Here is an 18,943-nt window from a genome sequence, read left to right on the forward strand (position 1 = left end):
TCATTTTCATTTCTACACACACCATACGCTGTTTCTCCTTCAACCTTCAGCAATTTTCTTTGACTGGAAGTCCTTTTCCTCTTTGAAAGGTCAGTAGTAAGGTTACTAGATTTCTATGCAGTTACAGAAATATATTTGGACACAATCACCATTACTCACAGCTCAGGTTTAGAAATTTAATGACGGAAGCAGCAAAACTTAAACTGTCCCCAAAGTACACTCACAGCTTTATAAAACTGGTAAAGCAACGTGATAAAGTGGGAAAGATACACAAAGCATAGTTAAAGAAAAGAGCATTCAAATCCCCATGTTACCACATGTTTCTGTGTTAATTTGGATGTTAGCTTCCTACACCCATCAGCAAATATTACCTATATTACAAGATTATTATGAAATTTAATAAAGGATATTATGGATGTCAAATGCCAAACATATAGCTAGCATGAAAAAAAATGTAGCTTTTATACTTATGGTTTTTTAAAGTATAATAATGTATTGTAAAATATATAAATCTTAATTATGCAGCTTGGTAAACTCTGAGAAATGTACATGCTATTGTAACCACCACCCCAATCAAGATACAGACCATAGAAATGTGAGTCATGGGTGCAGTTTTAAATTTCCTAGTGACCATATTTCTTAAACATAAAAGACAAATGAAATTAATTTGAATGTTTTATTTATCCTCATATATCCAAAATATTATCACATCAGTATGTAACTAATTTTTAAAATATTAATGATATGTTTTATATTTTATTTATGCTAAGGCTTTGATCTGGTGATATTTCTCACTTGGAACACATCACAATTTGAACCGGCCATAGTGCACGTGCTTTTTAGCTACACGTGGCTCGCAGCTTCTACTTTGGACAGGGGAGATAGAGACCACAGGCCAGGAATTTCCTCATGTCCCTTTCTAGTCGATCTTCCTTCTTCCCACCCATCAACTACTACTCCAATTTCTACCCCCATATATTGATTTGTCCCGTTCTTAAATTTCATAAATAAAATGTATGAATGTTTTTGTGAGTGGCTTTTTTTCAAAGGGCATGATTCTGAGATCCATCCATGTTTCTGCAAGTAGCATGGTGGGTCCAATTCTTTTTATTGCTGAGTATCATTCCACTGTATGAATACATGCAGTTTGTTTACCCACTGACCCACTGATGGGCATTTGGATTGTTCCTAAAAACTGCTGTCATTAATAAAGCAGAAAGGAAAAGTCTTATACAAGTCATTTTATGGTGATGTTTCCATTTACTCAGGTAAATTCCTGGAGGAAATGTTGTGTAAGGTAGGTGTATGTTCAACATCTCTACAAGAAACTGCCAAACACTTCTCCGTTATGGTTACAGCATTTTATATTACTGACAATAACATGTGAGACAATTCAATTACTTCACACCTCCTCCAATATTTGCTATTGTCAGTCTTTAAATTTAGTGATTTCAGTGGTGTACACATTCTCCAATGACCAACAATGTGACATTTTCTTCATATGTTTAATAGCCATATAAAACCTTTTTTGAAGAATGATTTAGAAAGGTGAAGGGAAAGTTGTTACAAAGACAAAATGAGATTCCTTACATGAAATTATTTGTAACATTAAAATAAGGAACACATCTGCAAGGACTACCTGGGCCATAGAGATAATACAAATCTAGAAGCCAAGGGTACTACAGCCACTAGAGTACATACTCAAACACAGAAAGCTACTGCTACATGGCACCAAGTGGTCACCGGCCTTTTCATGTGGAAAAGCAGGCCAGGTATGGCATGATCTTCCTGTTTCACCAAGAATTGGTTAATATTAGTATTTTTACTCTTAATAATACTAAAATTAATTTAGATATTTTATTTATCTTTAGAGAGAGGGGAAGGGAGAGAGAAGGAGTGGGAAAGAAACATCAACAAGGTGTGGCTGTCCCTCACACAGCCTCTACTAGGGACCTGGCCCACAACCCACACATGTGCCCTGACTGGGAACAGAACCAGTGACCCTTTAGTTCACAGGCTGGCATTCAATCCACTGAGCTACATGAGCCAGGGCTAATACTAGAATTAATTTAAACTATTAATCCTATGATAATTAAACAAAATAGGCTGTATGTTTTCACACTTCTATTTATATAAATGTTAGTGATTTTTATGGGAAATACCCTTATGATGGTAAACATCAAACGATTCAGGATTGTTATTGATTACTGGGGTCAAAGATGGCACCTATGAAGACAAGGGCTGGCAATCCACCAAAGGCAGATCATAAAATCACTCCGAGTGGCAAGGCAACCATGTCCCAGATAAAGCTGGAAACAAACAACTGGCCAGGGCACTTCTCTTTTCCTCTTTCCCAGCAACCCTCCACTATGATGAAATATATGCTATATTCATTTTATTCTTAAATGACCATGTTTACCATGTACATTTTTGTTTTGAATAAGAACAAGGAAAATAACTAGTAATGTTTTATAGAAATGCCTACCTCATAGTATCTGCATTATTTGGGGACAGCAAAGGAAAAGGTATATTTTGGTCGAACCAAATATACCAAAAGGTATATTTTGGTAAAATAGAACAGCTGCTTTAGACAACAGTCTGGCAGTTCCTTAAATGGTTAGATACTGAGTTAAATGATCTAGCAAACCACTCTTAAATATATACCCTAGACAGCCCTGGCTGGTGTAGCTCAGTGGATTGAGCGCGAGCCTGTGAACTAAGAGATCATGGTTCGATTCCCAGTCAGGGCACATGCCTAGGTTGCAGACCAGTTCCCAGCGGGGGACACACAAGAGGCAACCAAACATTGATGTTCCTCTCCCTCCCTCCTTCCCTTCCCCTCTAAAGATAAATAAATAAAATATTTTCTTAAATTAAAAAAATATATACACTCCAGACAAATGAAACACATGTCCACACAAGAACTTGCACATGAATGTTCACAGAAGCATTATTCATAACATTCCCAAAGTGGAAACAACACAAATGTCCATAAACTGATGAATAGATGAATGAAATGCAGTACAGTCATAGAATGCAATATTACGTAGCCATAAAAATGAAACACCAATACATGCTACAACATAGATAGACCTCAACAACCTTATGTTAAGTGAAAGAAGACACACACAAAAAGCCACATGTTGTATGATTTCATTTATATGAAATGTTCAGAACAGACAAATCCATACAGACTTAAAACAGATGACTGGTTTCCTGGGGCTGGAGGGCAAAAAGGGTATGGGGTTTCTTTATGGGGTAATGAAAATGTTCTAAAATTGAATGTGATAAAGAAGCACAACTGAATATTCAAAAGCCACTGAACTGTACACTATAAATGGGTGAGTAGTATGGTATGTGAATTATATCTCACTACCACTATTTACATAAACAAGAAAGAAAAACTAAAGGTATTGGTGAGCAAAAGCTTCTCTCTTCTAGTCCAAAATATTCTTTCCCTCTGCTGTTTAAGGTATAGAGAAATGTTCCTTTCATGTCTTATATCTCTCCTCTGCAATATTTCTGAATTTCAAATATATTTAGTGTACTTAATGTTCTCCCCTACTAGCCTGCGAGTTCACAGAAGGCCAAAAATGTCTCATAAATCTCTTTTACCTCTTTAACCTCTTAAATCTTTAGAACCTCTTTTTATACAGAAGTTCTTGCACAGCCTGGCTTATGTTTTTTCAATATTTTTATTTTAAGGTGAACGCTATTTGTATTCTGCCTAGGGAATGCTTGCCTCTGTGCGCTGTTGCGGTGGACACTGAGTTTGACAGGGAAGTTGCATCACCTCCTTTTCCTTTGCCCTGATCACCACCTCTACTCATCAGAGGATGAATAAATGACAACTTGACAGAACACTTCTGAAAGGCTGTGAACTCTTCTTCCTGAACATCTTCTGGAACAGGCAACAGACTTTATGAGATAAATATGACCCTTTTTAAACTTACAACCTATAAATCCATAAAGAAAAGAATGGCAAAAAATATTTTAAAAGTAAAATAAAAGCCAAAAAAGCTAGTGTGGATTTAAATATTATCTCTAGTTAAGATGAATTTTAAAAACACTCATTATGACAATATGCAAATGACTTACAAGTAGAACTAATAAAAATATATTTAACTTTTCATAATTTTTACTTAAAATTCTGTAATGTATTAAATCACCACCACTCTTTTTTATACATAATTCTCCAATGCCCGAAAACTAAATCGAACTGGGGCAAATTCACTGAGAGGAAAAAGCATTCAATGACACCTTCCCTTTCCTTAATAAGTTTGTAATCTTTGGACATACGGGATTCTGGGCTCCTGGCAACAAGCAGGATGGTCACCACGAGAAGCAGTTCTGCCCGAGACTCACTGAAGTAGGGACACAATTCAACTGTTCTCACTAGTAACTAGTAATACTGAGGAAACTTAGGTGCAAATTGCTACATTCTACCTCTCCCTCATGCCCAGGTAAACATGAAGAGTTATGAAAAAATAACCTATTTAATAAAATCATACCCTTAAAACTCTGAAATACTCAGTCAAGAAAATAACCTAAAGGAAAGGAAAAACTTTATTATAAGTACTTCTTAAATTATTGACTATAAGAAAAGAAAAATGGGAAGTAACTTAAAAATCTAATAAAAAATGAATTATTTGATTACTTATGATACTTCCACTTAATGAAAAGTAATTATGTCATTAGAATATGGAGAAAATAAAAAATCTTTCTAGCAAAATATATAGAGAGAAGAAGGAAAGTGCAAAATATGTGTAAAAAATGCAATGGAAGGGATATGGAAAAATTAAAATAGCTTTATAAAAAATGAGTAAGTAATGCTACAAAAACAATGTCTTTAGAAGGGTCATACAAAGAACTTATAGGCATGATCCGTGGACATGAACAATAGTGTGGGGATTGCCTGAGGGAGTCAGGGGTGCTAAAGAGGGCTAAGGGGGGAACATTGGGACAACTGTAATAGCATATTCAATAAAATAGAATTAAAAAATAAAAATAATCACAGGGATATAAAGTACAGCATAGGAAATAGAGTCAAAAATATTATAATAACTATGTATTGTTATGAGTACTAGACTTATTAGGGGGATCAATTTATAAGTTATATAAATGTCAAATCAGTATGTTGTACACTTGTAAAAATACAATATTGTATATTAACTATAATGGAAAAATAAAAAATATTATAAAAAATAAAAGGTGCATAAAATCACTTTAATGCATGTTTAAAATATAAAATTAATATATAATCCATAAAACACTGAAAATTAATCTATTTTATAATGAAAACATTATTCTCATTATAATCTCAATATAAATCCTAAATAATAGAAAATTTCATGCATTAGTCAATCACAAAAGAAAAGAAAGTATGAGAAGAGTCTAAATGTCATTCTCACAAAATGATTTTTCCAATACTACATGACATGATCAACTAAATACAATCAAGACTAGCAAACACACATATTGAAAGTATGTAACTTATATCTCAAAAATGCTGTATTAAAAAACAATGATTAAGAAATTGAGCCCTGGCTGGTGTAGCTCAGTAGATTAAGTGCAGGCCTGTGAACCACAGGATCGTGGTTCCATTCCCAGTCAGGGCACATGCCTGGGTTGCAGGCCAGTTCCCAGTTCCCGGCAGGGGATGCACAAGAGGCAACCATACATTGGTATTTCTCTCCTTCCCTTCTCCTCTAAGATAAATGAATAAAATCTTTAAAAAAAAAAAAGAAGAAATTGACTTTGTTTTTTTACTCTATGATTTTTATTGTAGCTTTTTAAAATGTAACCTTTGTTATATTTTTCCATCACCATTTAGTCCCCTTATATCCCCCTCCCTCAGCAATCACAACACTGTTGTCCATATCCTTGAGTCCTTTTTTCCTTTCTGCTCAATCTCTCCACCCCCACCAACCACCACCCCTCCCACTAGCTGTCATCCTTCTCTCCATCTATGAGTCTGTCTCTATTTTGCTTGTTAGTTCAGTTTGTTCATTAGATGCCACATATGACTGAAATCATATGGTACTTGTCTTCCTCTGACTTTTTTATTTAGCATAATATTTTCTAGGTCCATCTGTTACAAAGGGTAAATTTTCTTTTTTATGGCCAAGTAGTATTCCATTGTGTACATGTCCCCCAGTTGTTTTATCCACTCATTTACTGATGGACACTTGATCTACTTCCATATCTTAGTGAATGTAAATAACATTGCAAAGAACATAGAGGTGCTTACGTTCATTCGAATTAGTGTTTTCAGTTTCTTTGGCTATATCCCCACATCTCTCTCTGGCTGGCAGAAACCCTGCTGGTTCCCATAGCTGGATGTTGTTTGAGTTCCATTCCTAGTCCTGGTGCTATAGGCTGGGGAGCCCAGCTTGGGGTTTAGACCCCACACTTCTCAAGTGTAAACCCCCAGCTGATGAAATACCACTCTGGAACTTCAGCTATTGCCCATGGGAGCCCAACCTGCCCTCTCACACCTCCACACTCCCTACCAGTCACACTGTGGTGAAAGTGGTTTCTTATATTTGTTCTTGGTTATTAAGCTTCTCTTCAACTAGCGTTCAGTTGATTATTCAAGATAATTTTTCTTTCATTTAGTTGTAATCCCAGGTTGGTACTGGAAGGCAGTTAGTGTACTTCCACTTACTCCTCTGATGTTGAGGGCAAAGGGGAACTAGCCAGAACATAGCTGTAAGGAAGCAAAAGGTGTTTTACTAACTAATGCAAAGAGGCTCCGGGACACGCCCGAAGAGCAGGGTGTGTTCCAGGATGTGGTTTAAGAGCAAAGGTTAGTCAGGCAGATAGCCATCTGGACAGTCACTAGGGAGGGAAATTTTGCCCCCGTGCACAAGCTCAACTGACCAATCAAGTAAAGGAGCACGAGCCAGTGCCCGAGTTAACTCACCAATAATCAGTAACCCTATTGTGCCCCTGAGCCAACCGCTAACCGCCACATCTGCTTCTGTATCCAGCTTGTTTGCGCGCCTCCATAAAACCCTAAGCCTGTAAGCGTTTGGCACGACTCTCATTTGCAGCCCTTGCGGGCACCGTGTCTCCGGACACTTTGGAGAGTTTGCCCCTGAGCAGGTTAAACTTGGCCAATAAAGTAAAATCTTTGGAACCCCGAAAGTCTCCGACATTTGTTCTCGCGGTTGGTGAATGCAACATCTGACATCTTGAGTTCCTAGGAAATTGCCCTTGAATAGACAGACCTGAGTTTGAATCCTGACTCTGCCATATTTTAACTGAATCACTTGAGCAATTATTTAATCTCTGTCAGTCTCCCAGAGAAAATAGTACCTATTGCAGACAAGTGAATTTTAGTAAGTTTAAATGATAACAAATATAACAATTATAGTATATAGCTTTTAAAATATAGAAAGCACTTGGTACATCAATAGATACTTAAGAGTTCTACAGCTAAAAGCATTGCACTACTTACATATGAAAACAAAAAAAAGTTATACACAAAGTATTAAAGTAGAACATATGTGCCATTATCTGATCTTTTGTATGGCCTGATAAGCTCTGTGTAGTAAAAGGCCCTTAAATAAAAAAAAAAAATCCTTATGATTTCCTTTACTTAGAAGCATGATGTTGAAATTATTTTAATAATCGTTCCTGTAGGAACTAAACGAAACTTGGCTGACCAGGCAAGTTAAAGGCAATAAAAAAGAGAATACTAAAAGAACCTGAATTTCTCCAAGAAGATATACCAAGTGGTCCATAAACACAAGAAATAATGCTAAATAACATTAGTCATCAGGAAAATGCAAATCAAAGCCACATGTGATACTACTTCACACTCACTAAAATGGCTACAGTTTAAAAAAAAAATAGCAGATAATAGCAAGTGCTCCTGAGAACAGGGAGAACATAGAACCTGCATACACTGCTGGTGGAAAAGTAAATCAATATGGCCACGTTGGAAAAAAACTCCGGAAGTTCCTTAAACAGTTAAACAAAGAGTGACTATATGATCCAGCAATTCCACTCCTGGATTATATCTCTCAGAATGAAAACATATATCCATGCAAAAACTTGTACATAAATGTTCAGAGCAGGATTATTCGTAATAGCAAAAAAACAGAAAAAAATGTCTATCAACTGATGGATACATAAAATGTAGGATAAACATATGGAATATTATTCAACCATAAAAATAAAGTATTGGTACATTCTGCAACATTGCTGAACCTTGGAGTGAAGTAAAATAAGCCAGTCTCAAAAGGCAATATATTATATAATTCTATTTATCTGAAATGTCCAGACTAGGCAAAATCCATAGAGACAGAAGGTAGATTAGTGGCTGCCTATAGCTAGAGGGGACTTGGGGGCAACAGCTAAAGGTACAGGATTGGGGAGGGAAGGGGATTAAAATGTTCTGAAGCTGATTGTGGTGATGGCTGCTTAACTCTGTAAATATACGAAAAACCATTAAGTTGTACACATTAAATGGGTGAAATAAATGGTTCATGAATTACATCTCTATAAAACTTTTTAAAATGAGAGATAATTGTTCTCGAAGTCATAATTTTATACTAAATGGGATGAAAAAAGCTGAATGACAAAATGAAGAATGCAAAAATATAAATTTTTCTTTCACAATGACAAACCTTCAACTTGAGGATAAAACTACTTTCTTCCAATCCCCACACTTTTCAAAGGAAAGACAGAGTAACATAAGAGCATCAGACTCGGAGGAGTCCCGTGTCTACTCTACTTTTTCCCCCCCCCATTTATTAGCCTGCTGACCTGGAAAAGTGACAAACTGCCAGAGCCTGTTTGTTAGTTTAAAATTAATCCCCCATCACAAAATATTCAAATTCACATGAGGAACACAAGAAATATTACCACTATTTTTTAAGTAGTTCAGCATAAAATATACATTTATCAAGTCTTGAATCAACATATCAACAGTGTTAAGGAAAGAAAAGCCTCTTTTCCAATTCCAAAATGCCAACTGCATTCTTGTCTTTACTGTCAACCAAGATACCTAAAACTTTCTCTCTCCATTTTTTGTTTAGTAAAGTAGGGGCAAAGAAAACCATATTGCAAACACAATCTTCACCTTGTCACACTCGGCATGTAGATGGTATCCATCCTTTGAATCTTTCCCTGGAGATCATGATAAATGATTAAGCAGTACTAGTTGTGGGCTTAATCTGACCCTACTAGGGACAAATGAATTTCATGACTGTGACTTTCAAAACTGCAGAGTCCACTGTCAACCTTAAAAAAAAGAAAAAAAAAAGAGCTCTACTTTTTATACAAAGGTAAGGATGGGAAAGCCCAGTAAAATCCAATTTTATATGGTTTTCCAACTGAGGTATTTTCTTAAAGATAGGCTATTCTCTTACCCTTACTGAGTTTTAAAATTTCTTTGTCTTAGGCTGTCTTTTTGTATTCTTAATTATATTTGATAGTCAGGGATCTCAAGAGTAGTGAATAGACAAATCACTACCAAATGCTCCTGGGAAAGAGATTTATGACTATGCTGAATATTTTCATTCTTGAAACTCTTGGCAGCTAGAGATGCTTCACACATGATATCAATTAGGAGACAGAATAAACAGCCTCACAGAATGCATGCTGGCTCCTGTGGATAGCACACTGGCAAAAAAAACCAAAAGATTACCTCAAAATTAGTAAATGTGACCTGGCAAGAGCCTCTGAATTGTGTATATTTTACAACTTTAACACACATCACAGGACATAACAACAGCAGTTTCACAACTAATGAATATACACAAAAGAAGCTTGGAAAGGCTTAAAACAGAAAGATATATTATTACCTTCTATGCTCTTCAAGGGAGAATAGATTATTTCCACTTATTCAGATGAACATAAAACTATTCATCAGCAAACATAACAGAGAATATTTTTGTTATCAAAATTAACAATGATGCAGTCAGTTTCAACAAATTCCATAACTCAGGACACTAGTAATATCTATGAGGAAAACATGATAAATAACAATATTCATCTTTAATAAATATCAATAAAATAGTGGATTCGTCCTCTAAGCAAGAAAGAGAAATGAAAATATAGGATAAAAAAATAAGTCTTCCTCTTAATAAAATAAAGTTAACTGACTGCTGGTATGGTTTTATGACTTAATGTCTACCTTATTACAAAAAAAGATTTAAAGGGGCTAGAATCTATTTGTTAGAAAGACAACATGTTGAATTCTTATTTCAATCAATTAAACATTTAAATATGAAAAACCAAAGGGAATTGGGAATTTGCACCATTTGAGTTGAAGTTTCTTAAAAGTGAATTTTGATAAAAATATTATCTTGATTTTGGGTTTCATAACATTTAGGAGGGAAGGAATGGGGAGAGAGATACACAATGAGAATCAGAAATGCCTTTAACCAAGCAATTATTGAAATATCAAAAAAAGAAATAGGGTTTATTAAATAAAACACCCCAATTCCTTTAGAGACAAGACACCTCAATTCCGTTACAGGACAAATGGAATGGGAGAGGTGAGGTAGTTCTATAGGATAAATACTCATATCCCCTTCCAAATCCCTAAATCCGTGAGTCGAAATTCTAATCCCTATGATGATAGTATTATGAGATGGGATCTCTGGAAGGTGATTAGATCACAAGGGTAGGATTTTCACAAGGGTAGTGATTGGGATTAGTATTCTTATAAAGAAACTCCAGAGAGCTATCTGGGGCCTTCTGCTGTGTGGCGTTAGTGACAAGACAACTGCCTATGAGAACAATGACCATCTACAAACCAGGAAGTTTGCCCACACCAGACACGGAATACGCCCATACCTTGACCTTGGACTTCCCATACTCTAGAACTCTTAGAAATAAAGGTTTGTTGTTAATAAGCCATTTGATTTATATTATTTTTGGTATAGCAGCCCAGACAGCCTCAGACAGTAATACAGTATAAACTTGGGCTCAAAATTATTACTATAGGTACTAGTTTGGATCAGGGAAATGGACTGGGGCTAAATATTTAATAATCCATAACGACCTCTGTTAAGTATAGAAACCACTACCAAGAGCTTCCTTAGTGGTGACGGGATAGGATACTATCTGAAGAAAGAAATTAAGACACTATCATTATGTGAGTTTTAAGAGAAAGATTAAAAAAAACAAACTACTTAAAACCTTCCTGATGGCATTGACTACATCCAATTATGTAACAATTTTTCACAATCGAGTTCAACATTTAAAGAACACCTACAGGGGCACAAATTATGCAAGGTCTTTTTTTTTCTTTTTTTTATTTTAATTTTTTTCAGAGAGGGGAAGGGAGAAAGAAAGAGAGGGAAAAAATATCAATGTGTGGTTGCCTCTCGAGCAGTCCCTACTAGGGACCTGACCTGCAACCCAGGCATGTGCCCAGACTGGGAATTGATCTGATGATCCTTTGGCTCCCAGGCCAGCATTCAATCCACAGCCACACCAGCCACATGCTAGTTTGTGTGTGTGTGTGTGTGTGTGTGTGTAATACCATTTTACCCTAATTTCAAGAAATAGAGACTCAGGAGGTGAAGAAAATTAGACAGGATACACCAATAAATGTACTTTATCAGGTATAGTCCCATGACCACATAAAAAATATGCTTTCTACCACACTAGAGAACATTTTTCATATCTCTAGTAAAAACTACAATGATTATCTTAGAGAAATAGAATGACAAAACATGGAACTACACTCTGAGAATCTCTTATGAGTTAATGAGCATCAACAGAAAACAGAGCCTTAGAGGAACACAGTGAAATTACAGACCCGGGGGGTTGTCAGAAGATGGTGGCAGAGCAGGACAAAGGATTTCGCTTCCCTCCATACGCCGGAGAAAAACCGGGCTGATTTGCAGAGAAGCACAGCGGATAGCTAATAGGGACCCAGCATATAGGAAGGCAGGACTCCAGAGAGTGTAGCGGACACTGAATGACCAGAGGTTGAGGAGAGGAGTCGACCGCAGATGAACAAGGTACGAGGGAGCAGTGCAGAGGCTGCAGGCCCTCCACCAGGCCACCTTGGTCTCTGAAAGCCGAGGGAGGGCAACAATAACCCTGGGAGAGAACTAGTCACTGGCACCCTCACTATCTGGCAGGGCGCAGACTGGAAGGAAAACACCAGGAGAGATTGGTTTGCCTGTAGTGGCAGAGAGAGGAGTGGGCATTGGGAAGCAAGCGAGAGAGCTCTGATAACCCATGGAGTCAGGCTGTGATTGCCGGCTTGGGAGAACTGAGAGTCGCCGGTGCGTTCCCTGTAGCTTGGGGTCAGAGCCGGGTCTGCCACAGACACTGGGAGCCTCAGGCTACTAGCAAGGACCCTGGAAGAGAGCCAGTCACCAGTTTCCTCCCTACCCAGCCCCTCAGGCTGCTGCAGTTAGTGAGAACAGAAGAAAAATTTTGGCCAGCTGGAAAGCAACAAGAAGAGTAGATGGAAGTGAAGAACACCAAGATACCTGCAGGAGAGTGCACCACTGAATCTCACAGGTATACTACGACAGAAGTTCACACCTTAAACCCCGGGAACCAGAACAGATTAATTTCAGAAGCTGAGATCAACAAGAAGAGCCACACAAACAATGGGAAGACAAAGAAACAGTCCCCAAATGAAAGAAAAGGAGGAAGTCTCAGAAAGAATGTTAGATGAAATAGAGGCAAGTCAACTATCAGATATTGAATTCAAAGCACTGGTTATCAGGAAATTCAAAGAGCTTACAACGAAATACCAGAAACTACAGGGGAGCTACAATGAACTCTCTGCAAAATATACCAACATGAAAAAGGAAATGGAAACCATCAGCAAAGGCCAAGAGGAAATGAAGAATACAATTTCTGAACTGAAGAACACAGTAGAAGGTATGAAGAGTAGGATCGATGAAGTGGAAGACCGAATAAGCAAGATCAAAGACAGGGTAAAAAGAATCTCCCAGATGGACCAAGAAATGGAAAAGAGATTCAGAAAGAATGAGGAGAGTTTAAGAGAAATGCAACAAAGTATGAAATGTAATATATGGGAATAATAGGAATACCAGAAGGAGAAGAACAAGAACAAGGGATAGAAAACCTACTTGAAAGAGTAGTAATGGAAAATTTTCCTAAGTTGAGGAGAGAGAAACTCACACAAATTCAGGAATCACAGAGTCCCAATCAGGTGGAACCCAAAGAGGCCTACTGCAAGACACATCATCATTAAAATGGCAAACCTCCAAGACAAAGAGAGAATCCTAAAGGCAGCAAGGGAGAAAAAGGAAGTAACATACAAGGGGGTCCCAATAAGGTTGGCTACTGACTTCTCAAAGGAAACATTCCAAGCAAGAAGAGAATGGCAAGAAATATTCCAAGTAATGAGAAACAGAGGCCTACAACCAAGGCTACTATACCCAGCGAGGCTCTCAGTCAAGATAGAAGGCCAAATAAAGAGCTTCCAAGACAAAAGAAGTCTATAAGAATATGCCTCCACCAAACCAGCTCTACAAGAAATATTAAAAGGCTGCTTTAAGGAAAGGAAGGAAAAGAGAGAGATGGAGAGGAACACAGGTATATAAATGGCAATGAATAAGTACCTTTCAATAATAACCTTAAACGTAAATGGATTAAATGCACCAATTAAACGACATAGAATAGCTGAATGGTTAAGAAAGCATGACCCACACATATGCTGCCTACAAGAGACCCACCTCAGGTCAAAGATCATCACAGACTAAAAGTGAAAGGCTGGAAACAAATTTTCCAAGCAAATGGACAAGAAAAACAAGCCGGGATAGCAATTCTCATATCAGACAAAATTGACTTCAAAAAAAGGGTCATAAAGACAGACCCAGAAGGTCACTTCATAATACTCAAGGGAAGAATTCACCAAAAAGACATAAACATTGTAAATATATATGCACCCAACATAGGAGCACCCAAATATATAAAGAAAATCCTAGAGGACCTCAAGAAAGATATTGACAGTGCGACAATTATAGTAGGGGATTTTAACATCCCACTGTCTAAAATGGACAAATCTCCCAAACAAAATATCAACAAAGATATTGCAGCATTAAATGACACCCTAGATGAAATGGACCTAATTGATATATATAGAGACCTCCATCCCAAAGAAGCTAAATATACATTCTTTTTAAATGCACATAGAACATTTTCAAAGATAGACCACATGTTGGGCACAAAACGAGTCTCAAAAAAATCAGGAAAACTGAAATCATACCAAGCATTTTCTCTGATCACAAGGGACTGAAATTGGAAACCAACCCCACAGGAAAAACCCCAAAACACCCAAAATCATGGAGACTGAATGGTATGCTACTAAACAACAAATGGGTCAAGATTGAAATTAGGGAAGAAATTAGAAAACTTCTCGAAACTAATGAAAGTGAACTCACAACAACCCAAAACTTATGGGACACAGTGAAGGCAGTCCTGAGAGGGAAGTTCATAGCAATACAGGCTTGCCTAAGAAGATAGAAACATTTCAAACAAACAACCTAACCCGATGCCTCCAAGAACTCCAGGAACAACAACAAAAACAGCCCAGAGCAAGTAGAAGGAAAGAAATAAACAAGATCAGAGCAGAATTAAATTACATAGAAACTAAAAGCACAAGTCTAAGGATCAATGAATCCAGGAGTTAGTTTTTTGAAAAGATAAACAAAATAGACAGACCTTTAAGTAGGCTCATTAAGAAGAGAAGAGAGAGGACACAAATAAACACAATCAGAAATGAAAGAGGAGAGATTACAACTGATACCACAGAGATAGAAGGGATTGTAAGAAATTACTATGCAGAACTGTATGCCAAGAAATTGGAAAACCTAGGTGAAATGGACAAATTTCTAGAAAAATATAATCTTCCAAAACTCAATGAAAAAGAAGCAGAAAACCTGAAGAGGCCAATAACAGCGGATGAAATTGAAGCAGTAATCAAAAAACTCCAGTCACACAAAAGCCCTGGACCAGATGGTTTCACAGGAGAATTCTACAAAGCATTTAAGGAAGAGCTAATCCCTATTATTCACGGACTACTCCAAAAAATCCAAAAGGAGGGAAATCTCCCCAACTCTTTTTATGAAGCCAGCATCATCCTAATTCCAAAGCCAGATAGAGACACAACAAAGAAAGAAAACTACAGGTCAGTATCGCTGATGAACATAGACACTAAAATCCTCAACAAAATATTGGCAAATCGCATCCAACAATACATCAAAAAGATCCTACACCACGACCAAGTGGGATTCATCCCAGGGATGCAAGGATGGTTCAATATTCACAAATCAATAAATGTAATACACCACATAAATAACACCAAAGACAAAAACCACATGATCATGTCAATAGACATTGAAAAAGCTTTTGATAAGGTACAACATCCATTTATGATAAAGGTGCTCAGCAAAGAGGGAATAAAGAGAGCATTCCTCAATATAATAAAGGCCATATATGAAAGACCTCCAGCAAACATCATGCTCAATGGGCAAAAACTAAAAGCTTTTCCACTAAGATCAGGAACAAGACAAGGTTGCCCACTTTCACCACTTCTATTCAATATAGTACTAGAAGTGCTAGCCACAGCGATCAGACAAGAAAAGGAAATAAAAGGCATCCAAATCGGAAAGGAGGAAACAAAACTGGCATTGTTTACAGATGACATGATAGTATACATGGAAAATCCTATAGCTTCTACCAAAAAACTGCTCGAACTAACAAATGAATTTGGCGAAACAACGGGATACAAATTCAATATCCAGAAATCAAAAGTATTATTGTATATCAACAATGAAACAGCAGAAGCAGAAATCAAGAAAAAAATCTCATTCGATATAGCAAAAACAAAAATAAAATATCTGGGAATAAACCTCACCAAGGAGGTAAAAGACCTGTATGCAGAAAACTACACAACACTGAAGAAAGAAATCAAGGAAGACACAAACAAATGGAAACATATACCATGTTCATGGATTGGAAGAATTAACATCATCAAAATGTCCATACTACCCAAAGCAATTTACAGATTCAATGCAATACCTATTAAAGTACCAATGGCATATTTCACAGACATAGAACAAACACTTCAAAAATTTATATGGAACCATAAAAGACCCTGAATAGCAGCTGCAATGTTAAGAAAGAAGGACAAAGTAGGAGGGAATCACGATACCTGATGTCAAACTGTATTACAAGGCCACTGTAATCAAAACAGCCTGGTACTGGCATAAAAACAGGCACATAGACCAATGGAACAGAACAGAGAGCCCAGAAATAAACCCAACTCTATACAGTCAATTAATATTCCACAAAGGGGCCAATAACATGAAATGGAGTAAAGATAGCCTTTCCAACAAATGGTGTTGGGAGAACTGGGCAGCTACATGCAAGAAAATGAAATTCGAGCACCAACTTACACCATACACCAAAATTAATTCAAGGTGGATAAAAGACTTAAATATAAGCCGTGACACCATTAAAGTCCTAGAGGAGAACATTGGCAGGAAAATCTCAGATATTCCAAGCAGCAGTATTTTTACTTATACGTCCCCTAGAACAAGGGACATAAAGGAAAGAATAAACAAATAGGATCTCATCAAAATTAAAAGCTTCTGCATGGCTAAGGAAAACAGTATCAAGATAAAAAGAGAAGCAACAGCTTGGGAAAACATATTTACCAATGATATCTCAGACAAAGGTTTAATCTCCAAAATATACAAAGAACTCACTCAACTCCACTCAAAGACGACGAGAACCCAATTAAAAAATGGGCAAAGGACTTGAACAGACATTTCTCCAAGGAGGACATACAGAGGATCCAGAGACACATGAAAAGATGCTCGATATCGCTAGCTATCAGAGAGATGCAAGTTAAAACCACAATGAGATACTACTTTACACCAGTCAGAATGGCTATCATAAACAAAGAAACAAACAACAAGTGCTGGAGAGGTTGTGGGGAAAAGGAGACAATAGTTCACTGTTGGTGGGATTGCAGACTGGTACAAACACTATGGAAAGCAGTATGGAATTTTCTAAGAAAACTAAAAATGAACGTGCCTTTTGACCCAGCAATTCCACTACTAGGAGTATATCCTAAGAACCCTGAAGCATCCATCCAAAAGAACCTATGCACCCCAATATTCATAACATCACAACTTACAATAGCCAAGTGTTGGGAGCAACCTAGGTACCCATCAGTAAATGAATGGATCCAAAAGCTATGGTACATTTACACAATGGAATTCTATGCTGCAGAAAGGAAGAAGGAGCTCCTGCCCTTTGCAACATCATGGATGGAACTGGAAAGCATTATGCTGAGCGAAATAAGCCAGGCGATGAAAGACAAATACCATATGATCTCACCGTTAACAGGAATGTAAACAACAAAACAGTCAAGCAAGCAAAATATGACCAATGACACTCAAATACGGAACAGGCTGACAGGGTGCAGAGGGGAGAGGGTAGAGAATCATAGGAGAAAAGGGGATGGACTCTCATGAACAAGTATAAAAGGACACATGGACAATAATTAAGGTTGAGGGCAGAGGTGGGGAGCACTGGGGAGGGCAGGGCTGGGAAGATAAGACAGAAAACTGTACTTGAACACAAATTAAATAAAAATTAAAATTAAAAAAAAAGAAGAAATTAGAGACCCAATATGACAAAATTACTATTCGTTAGGGGGAAAAGTTAATTTCAGAAATAAATTGATTCCTGTTTGGAAAAAATAGTGAAGAGGAAATACTCCAAAATGGTGACAGCAACCACCTTTTGGAGGGACTGATATGAAATTCTTTCTTCTCTCAAAACTTCTCTTAAAACACACTTAAAAATCAGGTTTTATGAAAATAACAATTATTAAAGTGATACTTCCCAATTCTAGATGACTGGAATTGAAGTAATAAAATACAAGTCCCTGGTAAGGTGCAGTATTTTCCCTGCTACAATAGTGCTCTGACAGGAACCCTGAAAACTTTGCCAATGTCTGGGCAATGAAAACCCCACCTTTCGTATGCATCAGTTCCTCAACATCAGTTTCTTACTCTAGCAGGCGTGTGATGACGCTGGCGAAAATAACTGTTTACCCAAAAGAGCATTAGTTTCCTCTTATACCCAGACCCTGAGTAAACTCCTAACCTACATTTTCTTCAGTGATAAAATGCTGTTATAATCCCTATATTGCAGAGTTGAAGAGCATAAATGAAAAATGCTTACTTAGCCCAGGGACATGAGCTTATAAACACTGTATACAGTCACTGCTTACGTTATTAAACTATATCCATTATCATCAAATCCACAATAATTATCATAAGCTAAAAGAATTCTACTTAGTCTCACTCTATAAAAAAACTGATACAGAGATCTGATCAGATAACTGGGGAGTAGTAGAGAGGCGCCACAGTAGGGGGTTGCCTGAGGTAAAGATCAGCATTCTAGGGTGGGATTAGCTGAGAAGCTGAGTATCTCTGAAGCACGTGGAATTATGGGCCAGAAGATTTACAATAAAAGAAGGGCAGAGTCTGGCTCTCTGGCTCTCTTCCTTGAGGATTGTGCTGCAGCTGCCTGCATTTCCCAAAAGACAGTATTTGGGATGGGAGAAGAAACTCCGGGCACAGCCCAGGACAGGTCTGACCTGGCAGGGTTATTCTTCTTCAGGTGTCCCAGAGGGGACAGGCTCTGAGGCAGAAGCCTGCCATTCTTCCAAAATTGTGTGGCTTTTGTATCTTATGTTGTTTAGTTTGTATACTAATCCTATAGAAATAAGACAATTAAAAAGTAACAGGGGGAATGATAGGGAAACTAAAGAATTAAAGAGTTTAGTCTTAATTGAGAAGGTTAAGTGATTAAGGGTATAACTAAAGAGTTAGAGTTTACCCTTAATTGATAGATTTAAGTAATTAAAATGTAACTAACGAGTTAAAGATTTTAGCCTTAATTAATATAT

At 37.2% G+C, this 18,943-nt stretch overlaps 1 protein-coding gene across 1 annotated transcript in view; it reads right to left on the minus strand.

Moving 5' to 3' along the window:
• FOCAD (focadhesin) overlaps positions 1-18,943 on the minus strand; it is a 330,364-nt gene that overhangs the window by 155,539 nt on the left and 155,882 nt on the right. The gene's annotated exons all lie outside the window — the stretch shown is intronic.

Source organism: Sturnira hondurensis, unplaced genomic scaffold, assembly GCF_014824575.4.
Source record: "Sturnira hondurensis isolate 20B ecotype Veracruz unplaced genomic scaffold, ASM1482457v3 Scaffold0013559, whole genome shotgun sequence".
NCBI classification, from domain to species: Eukaryota; Metazoa; Chordata; class Mammalia; order Chiroptera; family Phyllostomidae; genus Sturnira; species Sturnira hondurensis.